The sequence below is a fragment of the Giraffa tippelskirchi genome, chromosome 8 (genome assembly GCF_054371585.1).
Source record: "Giraffa tippelskirchi isolate mGirTip1 chromosome 8, T2T-mGirTip1v1.2.pri, whole genome shotgun sequence".
NCBI lineage: Eukaryota > Metazoa > Chordata > Mammalia > Artiodactyla > Giraffidae > Giraffa > Giraffa tippelskirchi.
Genome location: NC_137282.1, coordinates 103,329,804 through 103,351,432, shown reverse-complemented (window position 1 = coordinate 103,351,432; position 21,629 = coordinate 103,329,804). Strand labels below are relative to the sequence as shown.

Below are 21,629 nucleotides of genomic sequence, written 5' to 3'. Positions count from 1 at the left end.
AATTGTAGCCCACCAGGCTCCTCTGTCCATGGGATTCTGCAGGCAAGAACACTTGAGTAGGTTGCTATTTCCTTCTCCAGGGGATCTTCCCTGGAGAATATATGGAGGTTCTCAAAGGAACCAACCAGAGTTGGATCCAACCAGAGTCTCTAGCGTCTCCTGCATTGGCAGGCAGGTTTTTTTTTTTTTTTTTAACCACTGTGCCACCTGGGGGCATTTAATTGTGCTTTTTTTTGGGTAAATTGAAGGCTGTGGGAGTGAGCTGGAGCGCAATCACTCCAGCACTTTTCTACTAATGTTTTTATGTGATCTTAGACAAGGGCTTACATTTCATGTGCCAATTTTATTGTTTGTAAAAAGAGAGTTCCTTTTTTTCCCCATTAGGACTGAAAAAGGTAATTTATGCAAAGCATTTATGCCTGTGCCTAGTTTGTTTAAGCATTTAATAATTGCCAGTTAAAAAGTTTTCCCTCTTCTGTATGATAAAATTACCAGGGGCCAATGAGACACTTATAACTACTAGCAGGAAACTTTTTTCCTGTAGCACATCTTTTCTTCCTCCTTTGCCAAGACTGCTACAATCCAGTAACTCCTTGAGATGAAAAGCCTACTCTTTAAATTCTGTGGTTTCTATATGAAAACTTACCATATGTTGTCATACTGGTTATTTTAGAGGCCACTATCTCCCCCCTTTCTAAGAGCAGGCTAATCTGCTCACATGTTTTCAGTGAAGACAGTCTAGTCCTGGACTCTCTGGGCTGTATACTTGGAATTGTATGTTGAGGATCAGGTAGAAATTTATGATTTTCTTTGTCTTTAAGAACTACAGTGTTTTCACGTCAAAATGTAACCTACTCAGAGCAGGGATTTTGTTTCTCCATCATTTTATTCTTAGCTCCTGTAATACAACAGTACCTGGTAGGAAGTGATACTGAATAAGTACTTTCTATTTAATATCAGCCATTGCTTTATTTCATTTGTAACAATAAACTTTAAAATTTACTCTTTTTCTGTAGATTTTTATTGCTTTTTGTAGCCTTAACAGTTTTCAGATGTTCTCATCAGGTATTCTGTAAAATATTCTTGGGGTTTTTCTGTTTTCCTCATGATTAGACTGGGTTTATAAATTTGGGGTGGCGGGCTTCTCAGGTGGGAACAGTGGTACAGAATCTGCCTGCCAATGCAGGAGACAGAAGAGATGCAGATTCAACTCCTGGGTTGGAAAGAGTCTCTGGAGGAGGGCATGGCAACCCACTCCAGTATTCCTGCCTGGAGAATCTCATGGACAGAGGAGCTTGGCAGGCTACAGTCCATAGGGTCACAAAGAGTCAGACACGACTGAAGCGAATTAGCATGCACGCATGAGTTTTTGGAAAGAAGACCACAGAGGTAAACTGCCATTTTCATCACATCATATCATGAGTGTGTGAGTTATCACTGTTGATACTGACTTTTGTCAAATTTCTCTTCTGTAAAGTTACTCCACCTCCCATACCCCAAACTACACTCTTAAAGGGAAAGTAATCACTGTGTGCAGCCCACACTTAGTGAGCTGGTGGGGGACACTGGTTATACTCGACTTTGAGCCTGATGCACCTACATAAATCATCTGGAGTACTTCTGCATGGGAGATTTGGGTCTTCTTTATTTAAACAGTTAGTATTACATTTGTTTCTTAGAACTGCTGCAACAACGTACCATAAACTGAAGGGCTTAAAATCATAGAAATGTATTCTCTCACAGTTCTGGAGACTAGGAATCTGAATTCAAGGTGTTGGTGGGATTGGTTCCCTCTGTGGGCTCTGAGGAAGAGTCTGCTCCATGCCTCTCTTCCAGCTTCTGATGTTGGCTGGAAATCGCTGGTATCCTTTGATTGTACATGTATTGTCCCAATCTCTGGCTCTGTCTTCACAAGGCATTGTAACCTTTGTCTCTATGCCCAAATTTCCCTTGCCTTTGGGGAACCCCAGTCATTGCATCAGGGCCTACTCTAAAGATCTCATCTTAACTTGATTATATCTGCAAAAAAAAAAAAAAAACAAACACAACTGTGGCTCGAATCCATTTCACCTGCCTTCACTAGTGGTTGTTTTAAGACTTTTGCCAGCCAAGCTGCATGTAACCTAAACAGCATATTTGTGTGCTCAGTCACATCCAACTCTTTGTGGCTCTATGGACTGTAGCCTGCCAGGCTCCTCTGTCCTTGGGATTTTCCAGGCAAGAACACTGGAGTGGGTTGCCATTCCCTCCTCCAGGGCAATCTTCCTGACCAAGGGATCAAACCCATGTCTCCTGTATCTCCTGCATTGCAGGCGGATTCCTTACTGTTGCTTGAATTATTTTCCAGGAACTTTGCCTGGTTCAGCTGAGCTGAATCAGCTGTGTCTAGTTGAAGCTGAGCTGGTTGAGACCGGTTAGAACCACCAACCCTTCAAATGGGCATGCGTGAGTATCCGGCTCTCTGCCCTGAGAAGGTGCAGAGGCCCCTAGCCTTGTTGCACTTATGCAGCATGATAACTGCACCTTTTCTGAATACCTTTCCCCACACCTCAGACTGTCTTACTGCTTTATTTAGTATCCTATAAATACCTCCGGCCCCCCACCTCCAGCTCCTTACTTCCCGGAGGCAGATTTGAGATGTGTTCTCTGTCTCTGAACTTGGCTGTCTTGTAAGTAAACCCTCTCTTCTCTGCGAAACTTGGTGTCTCAGCGTTTTGCCTTGTTGGGTATCTGATAAAATGAACCTGGTTTGTAACACTATTTCCATGTAAGTTCCCCCTCACAGATCTCAGTGAAGTGAGGTAGTGTAAGACATGGGGCTGTTCATGAGAAATTATCTCCAGCGGAGGAATCACAGGAGTAAAGGTTCTGAAGTAGGAATGTACTGAGAATGTTCCAAGAATCATAGGAGTTGACTGTGGCTACAGCAGAGTGAGCAATGGGATGAGGATGTAAGTAAGATCAGAGAGGTGGGAGAGATCAGACTATATAAAGCTGTGAAGGCCCTGTTGACAATTTTGTATTTTACTTGGAATGAGGTGGGAAGCCACTGGAAGGTTTAAGTAGAGAAATGATACAATCTGACTTCAGCTTTATTTGGCTTCTAATTTTTAATTTTTTGTTGACATATAGTTGAGTTTCAGGTATACTGCATAATGATTGGATGTTTGCATGCATTATACAATGATTACCATAAGTCTAGTAACCTTCTGTCCCCATACAGTTATTACATTCCTTATGATATATGTTATATCTCCATGGCTTACTATATAGCTGGAAGTTTCACATCTTAATCCCCTTTACCTCCCGCACTGGCAACCACCTGTTTGTTTTCTTTTTTTTTTTAATTTATTTTAGTTGGGGGCTAATTACTTTACAATATTGTAGTGGTTTTTGCCATACATTGACATGAATCAGCCATGGGTTTACATGTGTTCCCCATCCTGAACCCCCCTCCCACCTCCCTCCCCATCCCATCCCTCTGGGTCATCCCATTGCCCCAGCCCTGAGTGTTTGTTTTCTATATGTCTGCTTCTGTTTTTATTTGGGTTTGTTTTGCTTTTACAATTTCACATGTAAGTGAGGTCATATGGTATTTGTCTTTCTCTGACTTGAAGTTCACTTAGCATAATACTTTCTATACCCATGTTGTCAAGAATGGCACGATTTTTTAAATATTTTATATTGGAGTATAGTTGACTAACAGTGGAGTGTTTGTTAAGGTGAACAACATACAGCAAAAGGATTCAATTATACCCATAAAAGTATGCATTCTTTACAAATTCTTTTTCCAGTTAAGTTATTACAGAATATTGTGCAGAGTTCCCTGTGCTACACAGTAGGTCCTTGTTAGTTATCTGTTTTAAATATATTAATAGAAGTGTATACCTGTCAAATCCAAACTCCTGATCGGTCCTCTCCTACCCTTCCCCTCTGGTAACCATAAGCTTGTTCTCTAAATCTTTGAGTGTTTCTGTTTTGTAAATAAGTTCATTTTTATCATCTTTTTAGATTCTGTATATAAATTATATCATATGATACATGCCTTTCTCTGGCTGACTTACTTCACTTAGCATGATTATCTCCAGATCCATCCGTGTTGCTGCTAATTATTTCAGAGAATAGCAAGATTTCATTTTTTTTCATGGCTGAGTAATACTTTATGTGCATATATATATATATATATATAAAAACATCATCTTTATCCATTTGTCTAGTGATACTTAGCTTGCTTCAGTATCTTTGGCTGTTGTAAATATTCTGTAATGAACCTTAGAGTGGATATGTCTTTTTGAATAAGTATTTTTATTTTCTTCAGATAAATAACCCAGAAGTAGAATTTCTGGATTGTATGGAATTTCAGTTTTTAGATTTTGAGGAAGCTTCATGCTATTTTGCATAGTGGTGACACCAATTTACGTTCCTACCAATAGTGTAGGAGGATTCCCTTTTCTTCACATCCTCTCCAATGTTTATAGTTTGTAGATTTTTTTGATGATGGCCATTCTGCTCAGTGTTAGGTGATACTTCATTGTAGTTTTGATTTGCATTTCTCTAATAATTAGTGATGCTGAGCATATTTTCATGTGCTTTTTGGCCATCTGTATGTCTTCAAAAAAATGTTGTATAATGTTGTATTAGTCATCTGTATATCTTCTTTGGAGAAGTGTCTATTTATATCTTCTGCACATTTTTTGATTGGGTTGTTTGTTATTTGATATTGACCTGAATGAGATGTTTGCATATTTTGGAGATTAATCCCTTGTTGGTTGCTTCATTTGCATATATTTTCTCTCATTCTGTGGGTTGTCTTTTTATTTTGTTTGTAACTCCCCATGCAAAAATTTTTAAGTTTAATTAGGTGGCATTTTTAAATTTTTGCTTTTATTCTCATTACTCTAGGAGGTGTATCCAAAAAGATATTGCTGTGATTTATGTCAGTGTTTTACCTATGTTTTTCTGTAAGAGTTTAATGGCATCTGGTCTTAACATTTAGGTCTTTAATCCCAATTAAGTTTATTTTTTTGTGTGGTGTTAGAGAACATTCTAATTTCATTCTTCATTGTGGTTTTGATTTGCATTTCCATGATGATTAGTGATGTTGAGTATCTTTTCACGTATCTGTTGGTTATCGATATGTCTCCTTTGAAAAAATGTCAAGTCCTCTGCCCATTTTTAAAATCACGTTGTTTTTTTGAATGTTAATTTTCCTGAATAATTTATGTGTTTTGAACATTAACCCCTTATATACAGTTTGCAAATAACTTTTCCCATTCTTTAGGCTGATTTATGTTTTGTTGATAGTTTCCTTCGTTGTGCAAAAGGTTTTTAGTTTGATGTGGTCCATTTGCTTATTTTTGTTTCCCTTGCTTGAAGAGATAAATCCCCAAAAACATTGCCAAAAGATGTCAAAGAGCCTTCTGCCTAAGTTGTCTTCTGGTAGTTTTGTGATTTCAGGCCTTATATCTACATATTTAATCCATTTTGAGTTTATTTTTCTGTATGGTGTGAGAAGGTAGTCCAGTTTGACGCCATCACTTGTAGTTGTCCAGTTTCTCCAACACTATTTGTTGAAGAGGATATATTTTCCCTATTGTATATTATTTCATCCTTTGTCAATAAATTTTGTAATATTTGCTTTATGTATTTAGATATTCTTATATTGAGGATATATATATATATATAAATATATTTACAGTTGCTAGATCTCCTTGTTGAATTTATCCCTTTATCATTATGTAATGTTCTTCTTTGTCTCTTGTTAGTCTTTGATTTAAAATATATTTTGTCTGGTCTGAGTATTGCTACCCTCATTTCTTTTCTATTTGCATGGAATAGCTTTTTCCATCCCCTCATTTTCAGTTCACGTGTGTCTTAAGATCTGAAGTGAGTCTCTTGTAGGCAGAATATATATGGTTCTTGTTGTTGTTTTAAAACCAATCAGCCACTCTATGACTTTTGATTGGATAATTTAGTCCATTTATAGTTTGAGTGATTATTGATATGTACTCATTACCATTTTGTTCATTGCTTAATGATTGCTTTTGTAATTTTCTTTTTTGTTTCTTCTTTTTCTTCTCTTTCCTTGTGATATAACTATTTTTTGTGTTATATTTGAGTTCCTTTTCTTTTATGGATTCCTTTTCCCTTTTGTGTTTATCTGCTGTAGATTTTTGGTTACCATGAGATTTATAACAACATATACATTATTTTAAGTTGGTGAATTCTAACAACTCTGCATTTTTATTCCTCCCACTACCATGTTTAATATTTTTGACAACATATTTCACATCTCTTTGCTTTGTGTATCCCTTAACTACATATCAAGGATATAGATGATTTTATTACTTTTTTATTTTAATTTTTATTAGATTTATAAGTGATTAATATACTGTCTTTTGTATATTGGGCTTCCCTGGTGGCTCAGATGGTAAAGAATACACCTGCAATGCAGGAGACCTGGATTTGATCCGTGGGTTGGGAAGATCCTCAGGAGAAGGAAATGGCAACCCACTCCAATATACTTGCCTGGAAAATCCCATAAATGGGAAGCATGACAGGCTACAGTCCATGGGGTTGAAAAGAGTTGGGCATGACTAAGTGATTTCACTTTCTTTCACTTTCTTTTTGTTGATTTGCCTTTACCAGTGAGATTTTTTCCTTTTATAACTTTATATTTCTAGTTGTTTAATTTCTTTTAAAGCTGATTTTGTGGTGTTAAATTCATTTAACTTTTGCTTGTCTTCAAAACTCTAACCTTCAAATCTGAATGATAACCTTGCCTTGTAGAGTATTCATGGTTGTAGGATTTTTCATTTCCACACTTTGAATATATTGTGCCACTCCTTTCTGGTCTACAAACTTTCTGCTGAAAAGTCAGCTGAGAGTCTTATGGGAGTTCCCTTGTACATAACTAGTTTCATTTCTATTGCTGCTTTTAAAACTGTCTTTTAATTTTTGCTATTTTAATTATAATGTGTCTTGAACTTCTTTGGGTTCATCTTGTTTGAGACTCTTTCTCCTGGTCCTGGTGTCTTTTTCCCATCTAAGGGAAATTTTCAACCATTGCTATTTCAGTTCATCTCTTTGACCCTTTTTCTTCTTCTGGTATCCCTACAATGTGAATGTTAGTATGCTTGATGGCCTTCCCTGTTGGCTCAGCACTATAGAATCCATCTGCAATTGCAGGAGCCACAGGAGACGTGGATTAGATCCCTGGGTCGGGAAGATCACCTGGAGGAGGGCGTGGCAACCCACTCCAGCATTCTTGCCTGGAGAATCCCGTGGACAGGGAAGCCTACCAGGCTACCGTCCATAGGGTCACAAAGAGTCAGACATGACTGAAACGACTTAGCATGCACGTGTACACACAGTATGCTTGATGTTGTCTCAGAAGTCTCTTAAACTATCCTTAATTAACAATTTTTTTCCTTTTTTTTTTTGTTCAACTTGAATGATTTCCATTACTCTTGTTTTCTGTTTGCTAATCCATTCTTCTGTAACATGTAATCTGTTATTTCCTTCTGGTGTATTTTTTTTTTTACTTCAGTTGTTGTATTCTTCAGCTCTGTTAGGTTCTTTTAAAATAATTTCTCACTCTTTGTTGAAGTTCTCACTGTGTTCAACTGTTTGTCTCCTGAATTCATTAAGCATCTTTATGATTATTACCTTAAACTCTCTGTTGGGTAGATTGCCTATCTCTACTTTGTTTAGTTCTTTCTCTGAGGTTTTGTTTTATTCCTTTGTTGAGAAGATATTCCTCTGTCTTTTCATTCTGCCTAGTTCTGTGTTTATTTCTACGAGCTACATAGCTCATTTATGTTTCCAAATCTTGGAGAAGTGGCCATATGTAAGAGAAGCTCTATGAGGGATCCTCCCTTCTGGCCACCAGAGCTGTGTCCTCTTGGAGTGTCCACGATGAGGGCTGTGTGGGCCATTCGGTTGTTGCAGGGCCAACTACTGTGAACACACTATTAGGTAATACTAGCCCCTGCCCAGTTGGCTGCCAGTTCCTGCCTTTTCTGGTCACTGCTGGCCTGTTGGTTGGCAGGGCCAGGGCCTGGGGAGGATAGCGCTGTTGTGTGGAGAGTTCTGGAGTTGGTGCTGGCTTGCTGGTGGGTTGGTAAGCTCCTGGCACTAATAAGACTAGAGGGAGGACTCCAAAATGGTGCTTGTCAGCACCCGTGTCCTTCGGGTAGAATGAGCTTCCCCAAATGGCTGCTGTCTGCATCCGTCTCCAGTGGGAGTCCCAGGTGGCCTCTGCTGCTCCAGGAGGCTGAGAGCAGTCAGTGGGTCTGACTCGGTGTCCATTCAAGTTGTTGCCTGTGCACTGGGACTCAGAGCATGTGTGATTTTGTGCATGCCCTTTAAGAGTGGGATTTCTGTTTCTACAGCCCTCTGGCTCTCCCGTAGACAAGCCCCGTTGGTCTTCAAAGCTGGGTGTCCTGGGGGCTTGTCTTTCCAGTGCAGAACCCCTGGGCTGGGCAGCCGCACGTGAAGCTCCAGACCCCTTGCTCCTTGGAGAGAACCTGTGCAGTTGTGATTATCTTCTCATTTGTAGGTCACATTCCTTAGTGTGTAAGTCTTTACTCTATTTCTGCCCCTCCTACCTATTATTTTGTGGTTTGTTCTTTATATCTTTAGTTGTAGAAATTATTCATGTTAGTCTTTAGGTTGTTCTCATAGATATTTGCTCTATAAATAAATGTACATTTGGTGTGCTCATGGGAGGAAGTGAGCTCGGGGTCTTCATACTCCACCTTTTTGGCCACCAGCCTGACTTAGATTTTAAATGGATCACTGCTATATCGAGGATAGATCTTAGAAAGTAGAAGTGGTGCTGGTGATATAACTGTGCACAAAAGTAGACATTCCAGTGATCTGAGCCCTTAAGGAACACATAGAGTGTGTGTGTAAGTGCTCAGTCAGGTCCAACTCTCTGAGACCCTGTGGACTTTATCCCACCAGGATCCTCTGTCCATTGGATTCTCCAGGCAAGAATACTGGAGTGGGTTGCCATTTCCTACTCCAGGGGATCTTCCCAACCCAGGGATCAAACCCATGTCTCCTGTGTCTCCTGCATTGGCAGGCAGATTCTTTACCATTGAACTACCTGGGAAGCCCTATATAGAGTAGCATTAGGTAAGCAAAAGAGAAAAAAAATCTCATAAATAAAAGTAAAATTGTCATGTGATAAATGCAGTGAGGATGCCTAACATGGGATCTCTGTAACTGGTAGGAGAGAGTTCCGTAAATGGTGTTCTGGGGAGTGTTTGAGCTGAAAGTTGATAGATGAGCAGCCCCTAGCTGAAGGATAAGAGGGGTTAGGAAAAAGTGCTCCATGAGGATTACTTATGGAGCACTTACATCAACAATACATGAACCGTGAACTACCAGATGTTCAAGCTGGTTTTAGAAAAGGCAGAGGAACCAGAGATCAAATTGCCAACATCTGATAGATCATTGAAAAAGCAAGAGAGTTCCAGAAAAACATCTATTTCTACTTTATTGACTATGCCAAAGCCTTTGACTGTGTGGATCACAATAAACTGTGGAAAATTCTGAAAGAGATGGGAATACCAGACCACCTGACCTGTCTCTTGAGAAATCTGTATGCAGGTCAGGAAGCAACAGTTAGAACTGGACATGGAACAACAGACTGGTTCCAAATAGGAAAAGGAGTATGTCAAGGCTATATATTGTCACTCTGCTTATTTACCTTATATGCAGAATACATCATGAGAAACACTGGGCTGGATGAAGCACAAGCTGGAATCAAGATTGCTGGAAGAAATATCAATAACCTCAGGTATGCAGATGACACCACCCTTATGGCAGAAAGTGAAGAAGAACCAAAGAGCATCTGTTGAAAGTGAAAGAGGAGAGTGAAAAAGTTGGCTTAAAACTTAACATTCAGAAAACTAAGATCATGGCATCCGGTCCCATCACTTCATGGGAAATAGATGGGGAAACAGTGCAAGCAGTGTCAGACTTTATTTTGGGGGGCTTCAGAATCAATGCAGATGGTGACTACAGCCATGAAATTAAAATACGCTTACTCCTTGGAAGGAAAGTTGTGACCAACCTAGACAACATATTAAAAAGCAGAGACATGCTTTACCAACAAAGGTCCGTCTAGTCAAGGCTATGGTTTTTCCAGTGGTCATGTACAGATATGAGAGTTGGACTATAAAGAAAGCTGAGCACCATAGATTGATGCTTTTGAACTGTGGTGTTGGAGAAGACTCGAGAGTCCCTTGGACTACAAGGAGATCCAACCAGTCCATCCTAAAGGAAATCAGTCCTGAATATTTATTGGAAGGACTGATGTTGAAGCTGAAACTCCAGTACTTTGGCCACCTGATGCGAAGAGCTGACTTATTTGAAAAGACCCTGATGCTGGGAAAGATTGAAGGTGGGAGGAGAAGGGGATGACAGAGGACGAGATGGTTGGATGGCATCACCGACTCAGTGGACATGAGTCTGAATAAACTCCGGGTGTTGGTGATGGACAGGGAGGCCTGGAGTGCTGCAGTTCATGAGGTCCCAAAGAGTCGGTCACAACTGAGGGACTGAACTGAACTGAGGATTACATGGTTATTTACTTCTGAGGTTTGAACTGTTACCTGGATTGTCAGTCTAGATTGGTAGTTCTTAAAACATAGTTCATCGGAGAAGGCAATGGCACCTCACTCCACTACTCTTGCCTGGAAAATCCCATGGACGGAGGAGCCTGGTGGGCTGCAGTCCATGGGGTCACTAAGAGTCGGACACGACTGAAGTGACTTAGCAGCAGCAGCAGCAAAGCATAGTTCGTGGATCTTTGAAGGGCTCTTTGAGCTCCTTTGGGAGATCTTCAAAGCCAAAACTATTTTCGTAAGTCCTAATAGATGTTATTTGCCTTCTTCACTCCAATTTTCTCCAAGTGTATGGAGTGTGAGAAGTTCATTGATATGGTTCCATACATCATATTGCAACTGATTGTTAGGAAACTATCCCTGGTTATGTTCTGATGTGGTATTGAAGAAAAATATCCACAATTATCTGGAAAATTTATTGAAATATTTTTCCAGTTACCTGACTGTTTGAGGCCAGGTTTTCTTTACATACTTCAACCAAAGTGATCTACTCCAGTACACTGAATGCAGCAGTAGATATGAAACTTCAGCTGTCCCTGTTAAGCTAGACATTAAGGTGATTTGCAGAAATTAACTCCTCTTGTGGTTTTTTTTTGTTTTTGAAAATACATTCTTCATAAAAATACATGCAATGTGTTTGTTAAATGAACTTGTATGTGTGTGTATGTGTAAATTTCTCAGTTTTAATTTCCAATGTGGTAATTATAGGTATAATCCATACAAAAAAAGATTTTGAGGGTCCTCAATTTTTGCATGTAAAGAAGTCTTGATACTAAAAAGTTTAAGGCTCTCTAATATAGATTATAAACTGTCAGCAGCAATGGCAGGGTCTATTTTTATTCATCTTTGTGTCTCCAGTAACTAGCAGTATGTAACAATTTATAAATTCTTTTGAAATTGATTATCTCATATATTCTAGTCCTGTATTCTGATCTTCCTGTTAAACCATTCTATTTTGATGTCTCTTAGAATAGTATGTTTTATATGTCAAATCAAACTCATCACCAGAATATCTCTTCCTCATAACTTTTTGCTTTCTTATAATATATTGAGTTAGTGTTAGTCACTCAGTTGTGTCCAACTCTTTGTGACCCCTTGGACTGTAGCCCACCAGGCTCCTCTGTCTATGGAATTCTCCAGGAAAGAATACTGAAGTGGGTAGCCATTCACATCTCCAGGGGATCTTTCCCACCTAGGAATCGAACCCAGGTATCCCACATTGCAGTTGAATTCTTTACTATCTGAGCCACCAGGGAAGCCACTAATACATTGATTTTTTTTATCCCAAATAATTTTTATGGCTTTTCCAAAGAGTAGAACTGTAGTTATTGCCTGCTGCTATAGATTTTTCTTATACCAGCTTCTTTTATGAGGGGTTCACAAATTTTTTGTGCATCAGAATCACCTGGAGGGTTTGTTGAAACTGATTTTTGTGTTTCTGATTCTGTAGGCCTGGGATGGGACCTGAGAATTCAAATTTCGAGCAACTGATACTGATGATCTGAGGGCATACTTTAGGAACTGTTGATATACATCATTTTAGCTGGAGTACTCACCAATCACCACATCTGCCTTGTGTTTCCTTACTGTATATATAGTTTGCTCACATACTTATTCTGTGCTTATGTAATTCCTATCTATTCAAGACTCAGTCCAAACCTTTTGGCTTTTACTTTCTATTTTAGGTATAACTCTTTGAGAGTCCTCTGAACTCCTGTACCACTCAGTTTTTGTATTCACAGCTTTTTGTTTTTTTTTAACTGCCTTGCATAGTACATATAGGGACTTCCCAGGTGGCTCAGTTGTAAAGAATCTGCCTGCCAAGGAGAAGACGTGGGTTTGATCTCTGGGTCAGGAAGATCCCCTGGAGAAGGAAATGGCAACCCACGCCAGTATTCTTGCCTGGGAAACCCCCGGACAGAGGCTCTTGGCAGGTTACAGTCTGTGGTGTCACAAAAGTGTCAGACATGACTCAGTGATTAAACAACAACATAGTACATATATATTATTTTCAGTTGTCTTTTCCTTTTTTAAGAAAAGTGAGATATTAAATATATTAAAGTACATAAATCTTAAGTGTGGAGTGCAATGATTTCTTCTAATCAACACCTAAGTAAAAATATAAAATATTTCAGAAATATTCTACATAACTCCTTTCCGTCATGTACCACTGACTTATTCCCTTCAGTCATATACCACTGTTCTTTTTATCACTATAGATCATACAGTATGTACTCTTTCTGTTTGACCTCTTTTGTTCAACGTTGTTTTTTTGAGATTCTTCCACGTTATTGCATGTATTAGTAATTTGTTCTTTTTTTATTGCTGAGTTTTATTCCAGTGTATGAACATACTGTAATTAATTTATCTGTTCTACATTGAATGACAGATATGAGTTGTTTCTAGTGTTTGCTATCATAAAATTACTGTCATCAACATTCTTGTATAATTTTTTTTAGTGGACTGAAATACTCATTTCTGTTGGGTGTATGCCCAGGAGTGGAATTTTTGTGTCACATATAGGCATATGTATATCTTCACTTGATGCTGCCAAATATTTTCCCAAAATAGTTTTACCAGCTGTTTCCATCAGTAATGTATGAGAGTTTTAATTGTTCCACATTCTTGCCATTTGGTATTATCTATTTAATTTTATGGAGAAGGCAATGGCACCCCACTCCAGTACTCTTGTCTGGAAAATCCCATGGATGGAGGAGCCTGGTAGGCTACAGTCCATGGGGTAGCGTTGTGGGTAAAATTTTTACCATATTGAGCATTTTTCCTTATGTTTACTGGCCAATTGCATTTGTTCTTTAAGATTTTTTGTTTTTTATTTTTACCCATTAAAAAATAGGTTTGTTTGTGTTTTTTTCTCATTGATTTATAAGGGTAGTTCTTAACATGTTTGGATATGATTCTATCCTTGAACAGAGGCTTTGAAGTTATCTCATCAGTGTCTTGCCTTTTCACTCTTCTAATGTTGTACTTTGATCAAAAGTTGTTTTTAATTTAAATGAAGAACAATTTATCAGTGTATTTTTTATGGTTAGTGTTTTTTTCTGCTCTGCTTAAGAAGTTTTTACTCCAAGGTTGTGAAGATATTTTTTCTATGGTTTCTTCTAGAAGATTTATTGTTTTGGTTTGTACACTAGATCTATGATCCACCTTGAATTAACTTTTGTAAATGGTTGAGGTCGGGGTCACCTTTTCCCCTTATATCATTCATATGTATTTATGATTATATTCATATTTATATATGATTCTTTAGTTGCATGCTCCAGTACCTTTATCTAAAGGAGTGTCTTTTTCCACTCTTAATTGCAGTTAGTGTCTTGGTAATAAATCAAGTGACTCTGCGTGTGCATTGAGTGTGTGTGCGGGCGTGCCTATTTCTGTACTCTGTTCTCCTCCTCTAAGGCATTTCTATATTCTCTTACGGAGAAGGCAATGGCACCCCACTCCAGTACTCTTGCCTGGAAAATCCCATGGACAGAGGAGCCTGGCAGGCTTCAGTCCATGGGGTCGCTAAGAGTCGGACACGACTGAGCGACTTCACTTTCACTTTTCACTTTTGTGCATTGGAGAAGGAAATGGCAACCCACTCCAGTGTTCTTGTCTGGAGAATCCCAGGGACGGCGGAGCCTGGTGGGCTGCCGTCTATGGGGTCGCACAGAGTCGGACACGACTGAAGTGACTTAGCAGCAGCATATTCTCTTAATTACCTTAGCTTTATAATACATATTCATGCCCAGTAGTGTAAGTCCTTCAGTTTTCCTGTTCTATATTTTCTTGGCCAATTTAGGACTTTTGTATATCAATGTAAATTTTATATAGAAATTTTATGGGCAATTTTTACCCAAAAGTGTTTCTACCCCCAAACCTCTTCATTTCTAGTTTGCTTATTTATTTATTTTTTTAGTGATGAATGGATATTGAAATATATTACATGTTTTTTTTCCCATACCTTTTTAGATAGGTGTTAGAAGTCTCGGGTTTTATCCTTTATCTGGTTAATGTGGTGAAGTCATATTGATTTGTTCCCGAATGTTAAGCCAGCCTCTCCTTCCTGGTGTAAACCCTACTTGGTTATTATATCCTATTCTTATTTATAACCCATTTATTTGCATTTAATGTGCTAATATTTTGTCTAAGGGTCTTGTGCCTATATTCAGGAGGGACATGCTGTGTGTGCGCTAAGTTACTTCAGTCATGTCCAACTTTTTGTGATCCTACGGACTATAGCTTGCCAGGTTCCTCTGTCTATGGAATTCTCCAGGCAGGAATACTGGAGTGGGTTCTCATTCCCTTCTCCAGGACATCTTCCCGACCCAGGGATTGAAACTGCGTCTCTTATGTCTCCTGCACTGGTAGCTGTGTCCTTTACCACTGGCATGTAACTTTTCTTTCTTTTTTTTTTTAATGTATTTCAGGTTTGGGTATGCATATAATGCTGACCTTATAAACTGATTTGGAAAGTGTTGCTCTTTTTCTCTGGAAGAGTTTGTGTGAGAGTAGTAGTGTTTTCCTTAAAAATGTTTTGAAGAACTTAAGAGTGAAAATCTTGGACTATACTTTTTATTGTTATAGTTCTTGAGAATTTTTAAGTTATTGTTTCAATTTCTTCAATAGGTACAGGAATATTCAGAATTTATATATTTTTGTGTCATTTTTGATAGGTTATATATTTCAAAAGTTTTTTATCTAAATTTTTAAGTTTACTGATAGAAGTATTTATATTTTATCTTTTTAACATCTGTAGAATCTATAGGGATGCCCTCTTTTTATATCTCTGTTATTCATAATTTGTAACTTTTCTCCCATTTTTTCTTAACCAGTCTTGCTAGGGTTCTTATTAATTAAAAAATTAAAATTTTAATGAGTAATTTCTAGGTATTTTTTAGGTGTACATTTTCTTTTCCTTTTGTTGATTTTTCTCTTATATATATATATTTTTTTTTCTTGCAGCTTGGTTTGTAATTTGTCTTATAGTTTTTTTGAATTGGAAACATTGTATATTTTTCAATATTTATATTTTTCCATTTTATTCATCTTCAGTTATAAATTTCCATCTAAGCAGTACTTTAGCTACATTTTATGAGCTTTAACATATTGATTTTTCATTGCTATTAACTTAAATTTCATTGTGGGGTTTTTTTTTCTTTGACCTATAACTAGATCAGATTTGTGTTGCCTAATTTCTAAACTTTTAGAACTTTTCTATTTCTTTTTATTTTTGAGTGCTTCTTAAATTTCATTATGGTCAGAGAGCATACTTTGTATGTTACAGTATTGTGAAATGTTTAATACTCGTTTTATGATCCAGTATATAGTCTATTTTGTTAAATGATTGATTATCCCTTCAAGCAGAAATATATTGTCATTGAGTGCAATATTCTAAATGTCAGTTTTGTCAAGTTGCTTAGTCATGTTCTTCAAATGTTTTATGTCATCACTGATTTTTTTGTTTGCTTATTCTATCAGATACTGATAGAGACCTTAACATTTTTTAAAGATTTAGATGTAATTGACATATGACATTATATTAGTTTCAGGGATACAACATGATGATTTGATACTTATATATGTTGCAAAATAGTCATCAGAGTTGGTATAACTAACATTCATCACGGTACATAATTAACACATTTTATTCTTGTGATGAAAACTTTTAAAGTGTACTCATTTTAGCAACTTTCAAATATACAATACAGTGTAATTAGCTTGGTGTGGGGACACACCAGCCAGCCCTCAGTGAGTCATGATTGCTTGTGGTCCAGTGAGGGACAGACATATGTCCCTCCCAGGCCTAGTTCCACTCCCCAGAGAAACAAAACAAACCAGCAGCCTCAGCTCAGTCCTTCAGGTTTGCTGCTGGTTACTATTTCAAGTCCTAATCTCTTGAAGTGACTAACGCTGATTAAGATTTTACCAGAAAGGAGAAAATTTCTCCCCAGTCTCAGATGGTAGACAGTCTACCCACTATGCAGGAGACCCAGGTTCGATCCCTGGGTCGGGAAGATCCCGTGGAGAAGGGAATGGCAACCCACTCCAGTATTCTTGCCTGGATAATCCCATGGACAGAGGAGCCTGGAGGGCTACAGTCCATGGTGTCGCAGAGAGTTGGACACGACTGAGCAACTAAGCATGCATTATTAGCTATTGTCCCCATGACAATATCTGCATGACTTACTTTATAGCTTGTATTTTTAGACCTCTTCATCCATATAGCCCACTCCCCATCCCCCATGTTCAGCAATCAGCAATTTGTTCTGTGTATCCATCAGCTTGTGTGTGTTTGTTTCTAGTATCCACACCTAAGTGAGATCATAGTTGTCTCTCTCTGTCTGGCTTATTTGACTTAGCATGACATTTCCAAGTTTCACATTGTGGTAAATGATAGTATTTCTTCTTCTTATCCCTGATAAAAATACCTATTAAAAATAATATATAAATCTATACATAAAATAATAGATTCAAATATATAATGCTTTCATATATTTATATATAAATATATATATAAATCTCACAGTAAATTTTCATTATCCATTCATCCATTGTTGGACACTTAGGTTGCTTCCATATCTTGACTATTGTAAATAATGCTGATGTAGATGTGGAAGGTGTATATATCTTTTCTCATTAGTGTTTCTCTTTTCATTGGATAAATATCCAGAAGTGGAATTGATGGATCAAATGGCAGTTCTATTTTTAATTTTTTGAGACATCTTCATGCTGTTCTCCATCGGAGAAGGCAATGGCACCCCACTCCAGTACTCTTGCCTGGAAAACCCCATGGATGGAGGAGCCTGGTGGGCTGCAGTCCATGGGGTCGCTAGGAGTCGGAGACGACTGAGCGACTTCACTTTCACTTTTCACTTTCATGCATTGGAGAAGGAAATGGCAACCCACTCCAGTGTTCTTGCCTGGAGAATCCCAGGGACGGCGGAGCCTGTTGGGCTGCCGTCTATGGGGTCACGCAGAGTTGGACACGACTGAAGCGACTTAGCAGCATGCTGTTCTCCATAGTGGCTGCACTAGTTTACATTCCCACCAACAGTACCACATCATTCCCTTTTTCCATGTCCTTGCCAACGCTTGTCTTTTTGATAAGTCATTCTAACAAATGTGAGATGATATCTCATTGTGGTTTTGATTTGCATTTACCTAATGATAAGTGATGTTGCACATCTTTCTTCCCATACCTATTGATCTTCTGTATGTCTTCTTTGGAAAAAATGTCTATTCAGATCATCTGCTCATTTTTAATTGAATCGTTATTGTTATTGCTTTTGCTATTGAGTTGAGTGGGTTCTTCACGTGTTGAATATTAACCTCTTACCAGGTACATGACTTACAAATATTTTCTCCCATTGAGTAGGTTGGTTTTTCATTTTGTTGATGGTTTCCTCTGCTTTGCAGAAGCTTTTAAGTTTGATGTCATCCCACTTATTTATTTTTTTGCATTTATTGCCTTTGATTTTGGTGTCAAAAAAAAATAATTGCCAAAATCATTATCAAGGAATTTGTTGCTTTTTTCCCTCCAGTTTTATGATTTCAGGTTTTATGTTCAAAATTTTTGTTAATTTTGGGTTAATATTTGAGTATACTCTAAGATAGTGGTCCAGTTTCCTTCTTTTGCATATGGCAATCCAGTTTTCCCAACTCCATTTTATTGAAGATGCTATCCCTTCCTGATTGCATATTCTTGGTTGCTTTATTGTAAGTTTATTGACCACATATATGTGTGGGTTTATCTCTGGGCTCTTTGTTTGGTTCTGTTGATCTATGTATCTGTTTTTGTGCCAGTACTATAGATGTGATTATTGTAGCTTTGTGGTTTTTTTTAATGGAATACAACTGCTTTACAATGTTACGTTAGTTTCTTCTATACAATGAAGTGAATCATCCATATGCATACATAAATCCCCTCCCTCCTGGACCTCCTTCCCATCCACCCCCATCCCATTCCTCTAGATCATTGCAGGGCACAGAGCTGAGCTTGCTTTGCAGTATAACAGCTTCCCATTTGCTATCTAGTTTACACGTGGTAGTGTATATATGTCAATCCTAATCTCCTGATTCATCCAACCCTTGCCTTCCACCACGGTGTCCACATGTCCATTCTTTATCTCTGCATCTCTATTTCTGCCTTGCAAATACATTCATCTGTACCATTTTTCTAGATTCGAAATAAGGGATTGGGAAGTCTCCAGCTTTGGTTTTCTTTCTCAAGATTACATTAGCTTTTTGAAATCTTGTATGATTTCATACAAATTTTAGAACCTTTTCTATTTCTGTGAAAAATGCCATTGGGTTTTGGATAGGGACTGTATTGCTGTGAACATTGCTTTGGATAGTATGAGCATTATAAAAATATAAATTCTTCCCATTCATGAGCATGAAAAGTCTTTCCATTTATTTGTATTTTCAATTTCTTTCATCTATCTCATGTGTTTCAGTGTATATAGAGGTCTTTCATCGTGAGAGGTCTTTTTAATTTGACGACTATTATCATAGACTTCTCTATTTCCTTTCCTCTATCAGATTCTTATTTGGTACTTCTTGAGGTAGCATACAGACGAATATGATCTTTTATCTTTCTGTTGAATCAATATGTTCTTTAATCATTAAAAATATACTTCTTTACCTGTAATAATTCTAGTCTTATTTCTTATCTTTAAGTCTACCCTTTTTTTTTTAATACTAATACAACCACATTGGCTTTCTTTTGCTTAATGTTTGTATAGTATATCCTTTACCTTTTCAACTTTTGTTTGTTGTAAGCAGAGTATAGTACAGTTTTTCAGTTTTTTAAATTAACCCTGAAGATCTCTCTTATTTAAAAGGCATGGTTGGTCCATTTACATGTAATGTATATATTCTTTATTATAGTCTATCTCAAATTAATATCTATTACCTCATGCACAGTATAAGAGCCTTATGGTACTTTAAGTAATTCTCTACTGTTCTTTTCATTATTATTGTCATATTTGACCTGTACATATGTTATAGATTGTGCTTGACATTACAGCACTTTTCTTTTAAACAATCAATTAAAAATTATTGGTCATATATTCATACTATTTATGGGATTCTCGAGGCAAGAATACTGAAGTGGTTTGCTACTCCCTTCCCCAGTGGACCACGTTTTGTCACAACTCCCCACCGTGATCCATCCATCTTTGGTGAACCTGCATGGCATGGCTCGTAGATTCATTGAGTTATACAAGGCTGTGATCCGTGTGTTCATTTTGGTTAGCTTTCTGTGATTGTGGTTTTCATTCTGGAGACTGTGGATTGATAGTTCTTGCTGCTTCTGTCTGCCCACTGATGTATGAGGGTAAGAGGCTTATGCAAGTTTCCTAGTGGGAGGGGCTGGCTGTGGGACCACCTGATGCGAAGAGCTGACTCGTTGGAAAAGACCATTATTCTGGGAAAGATTGAGGGCAAGAGGAGAAGGGGACAATAGAGGATGAGATGGTTGTGTGGCATCACCAACTCGATGGACATGAGTTTGAGCAAGTCCTGGGAGATAGTGAAGGACAGGGAAGCCTGATGTGAGGTAGTTTATGGGGTCACAGAGAGTCGGACATGACTTAGCAACTGAGCAACAACCACCCATGCATTTACATTTTCCAGTGCCCTTCCCTCTTAACCTCTAGTTGAATACATCCATCTGTTTCAGTCTGATTTTCTGTAATATTTCTGACAATACAGGATTAATGACAATTGATTTTCTTAGTTTTTATCTATAAATATTCTTATTTTACTTTGATTTTTAAATACTTTTTTGTTGATTATAAAACTCGAGATTGGCAAGATTTATTTCTTTTATCATCTAAAAAATGTTTTCTAATGTTTTCTGGCTACCAAAGCTTATGTTGCAGTGTTCGCCATCATCACTACCACCATCACCATTTCTGTCCCCTTTAAAAGTTTTAGCAGGTTGGCTATAATGCCCCAAGGTGTATTTTTCTTTGTATTCAGTTTTGTAGTTCACTAGGATTTTGAATGTGTGAGTAGATATCCTTAATGAGATTTGGGAATTGTTGGTCATATCTCTTGAGCTTTTGTTTCTGATCCATTCTCTTTCTCCTTCCCCTCTGGAGTTCCAATTACTTATGTGTTAGACTTCCCCTTTTTTGTGTTTTTTAAATTTAATTTTTATTTTATGTTGAAGTATAATTGATTTACAGTGTTGTGTTAGTTTCAGGTGTACAGCTAAGTGATTCAGTTATACCTATATCCATTCTTTTTCAGATTCTTTTCCCATACAGGTTATTGCAAAATATCGAGTAGTTTTCTGTGTTATCACAGTAGGTCTTCGTTGATTTTCTAGTTTACATATAGCAATGTGTACAAATTAATCCCAAACTCATAATTTATCCCTCCCCTCCCCTTTGTTAACCACAAGTTAGTTTTCAAAGTCTGTGAGTCTACTTCTATTTTGTAAATAAGTTCATTTATATCACTTTTTTTTTAGATTCCACATATAAGTGATTTAATATATATCTTTGTCTAACTTACTTCACTTTATATGATAATCTCTAGGTCCATCCATGTTGCTGCAAATGGCATTATTTCATTCATTTTATGGCTGAATAATGTTCCATTGTATATATGTACCACCTTTTCTTTATCAGTTCTTCTGTAGATGAACCTTTAGGTTGCTTCCATGTCTTGGTTATTGCAAATTGCGCTGCAGTGAATACTGGGGTGCATGTATATTTCAAATTATGGTTTTCTCTGGATATATTCCCAGAAGTGATGGCTGTTATGGTAGTTCTATTTTTAGTTTTTTAAGGAACCTCTGTACAGTTCTCCTGGGTCAGGAAGATCCCCTAAAGAAGGGATTGGCTACCCACTCCATGCCTAGAAAATTCCATGGACAGAGAAGCCTGGTGGGCTACAGTCCATGGAGTTGTAAAGAGTTGGACATAACAGAGAGACTTACAGTTAATACCATTCTCCATAGTGATTGTACTGATTTAC

At 37.7% G+C, this 21,629-nt stretch overlaps 1 protein-coding gene across 1 annotated transcript in view; it reads left to right on the top strand.

Moving 5' to 3' along the window:
- The window catches only part of SREK1IP1 (SREK1 interacting protein 1), a 374,836-nt gene that overhangs the window by 271,825 nt on the left and 81,382 nt on the right, over positions 1 to 21,629 (top strand). The gene's annotated exons all lie outside the window — the stretch shown is intronic.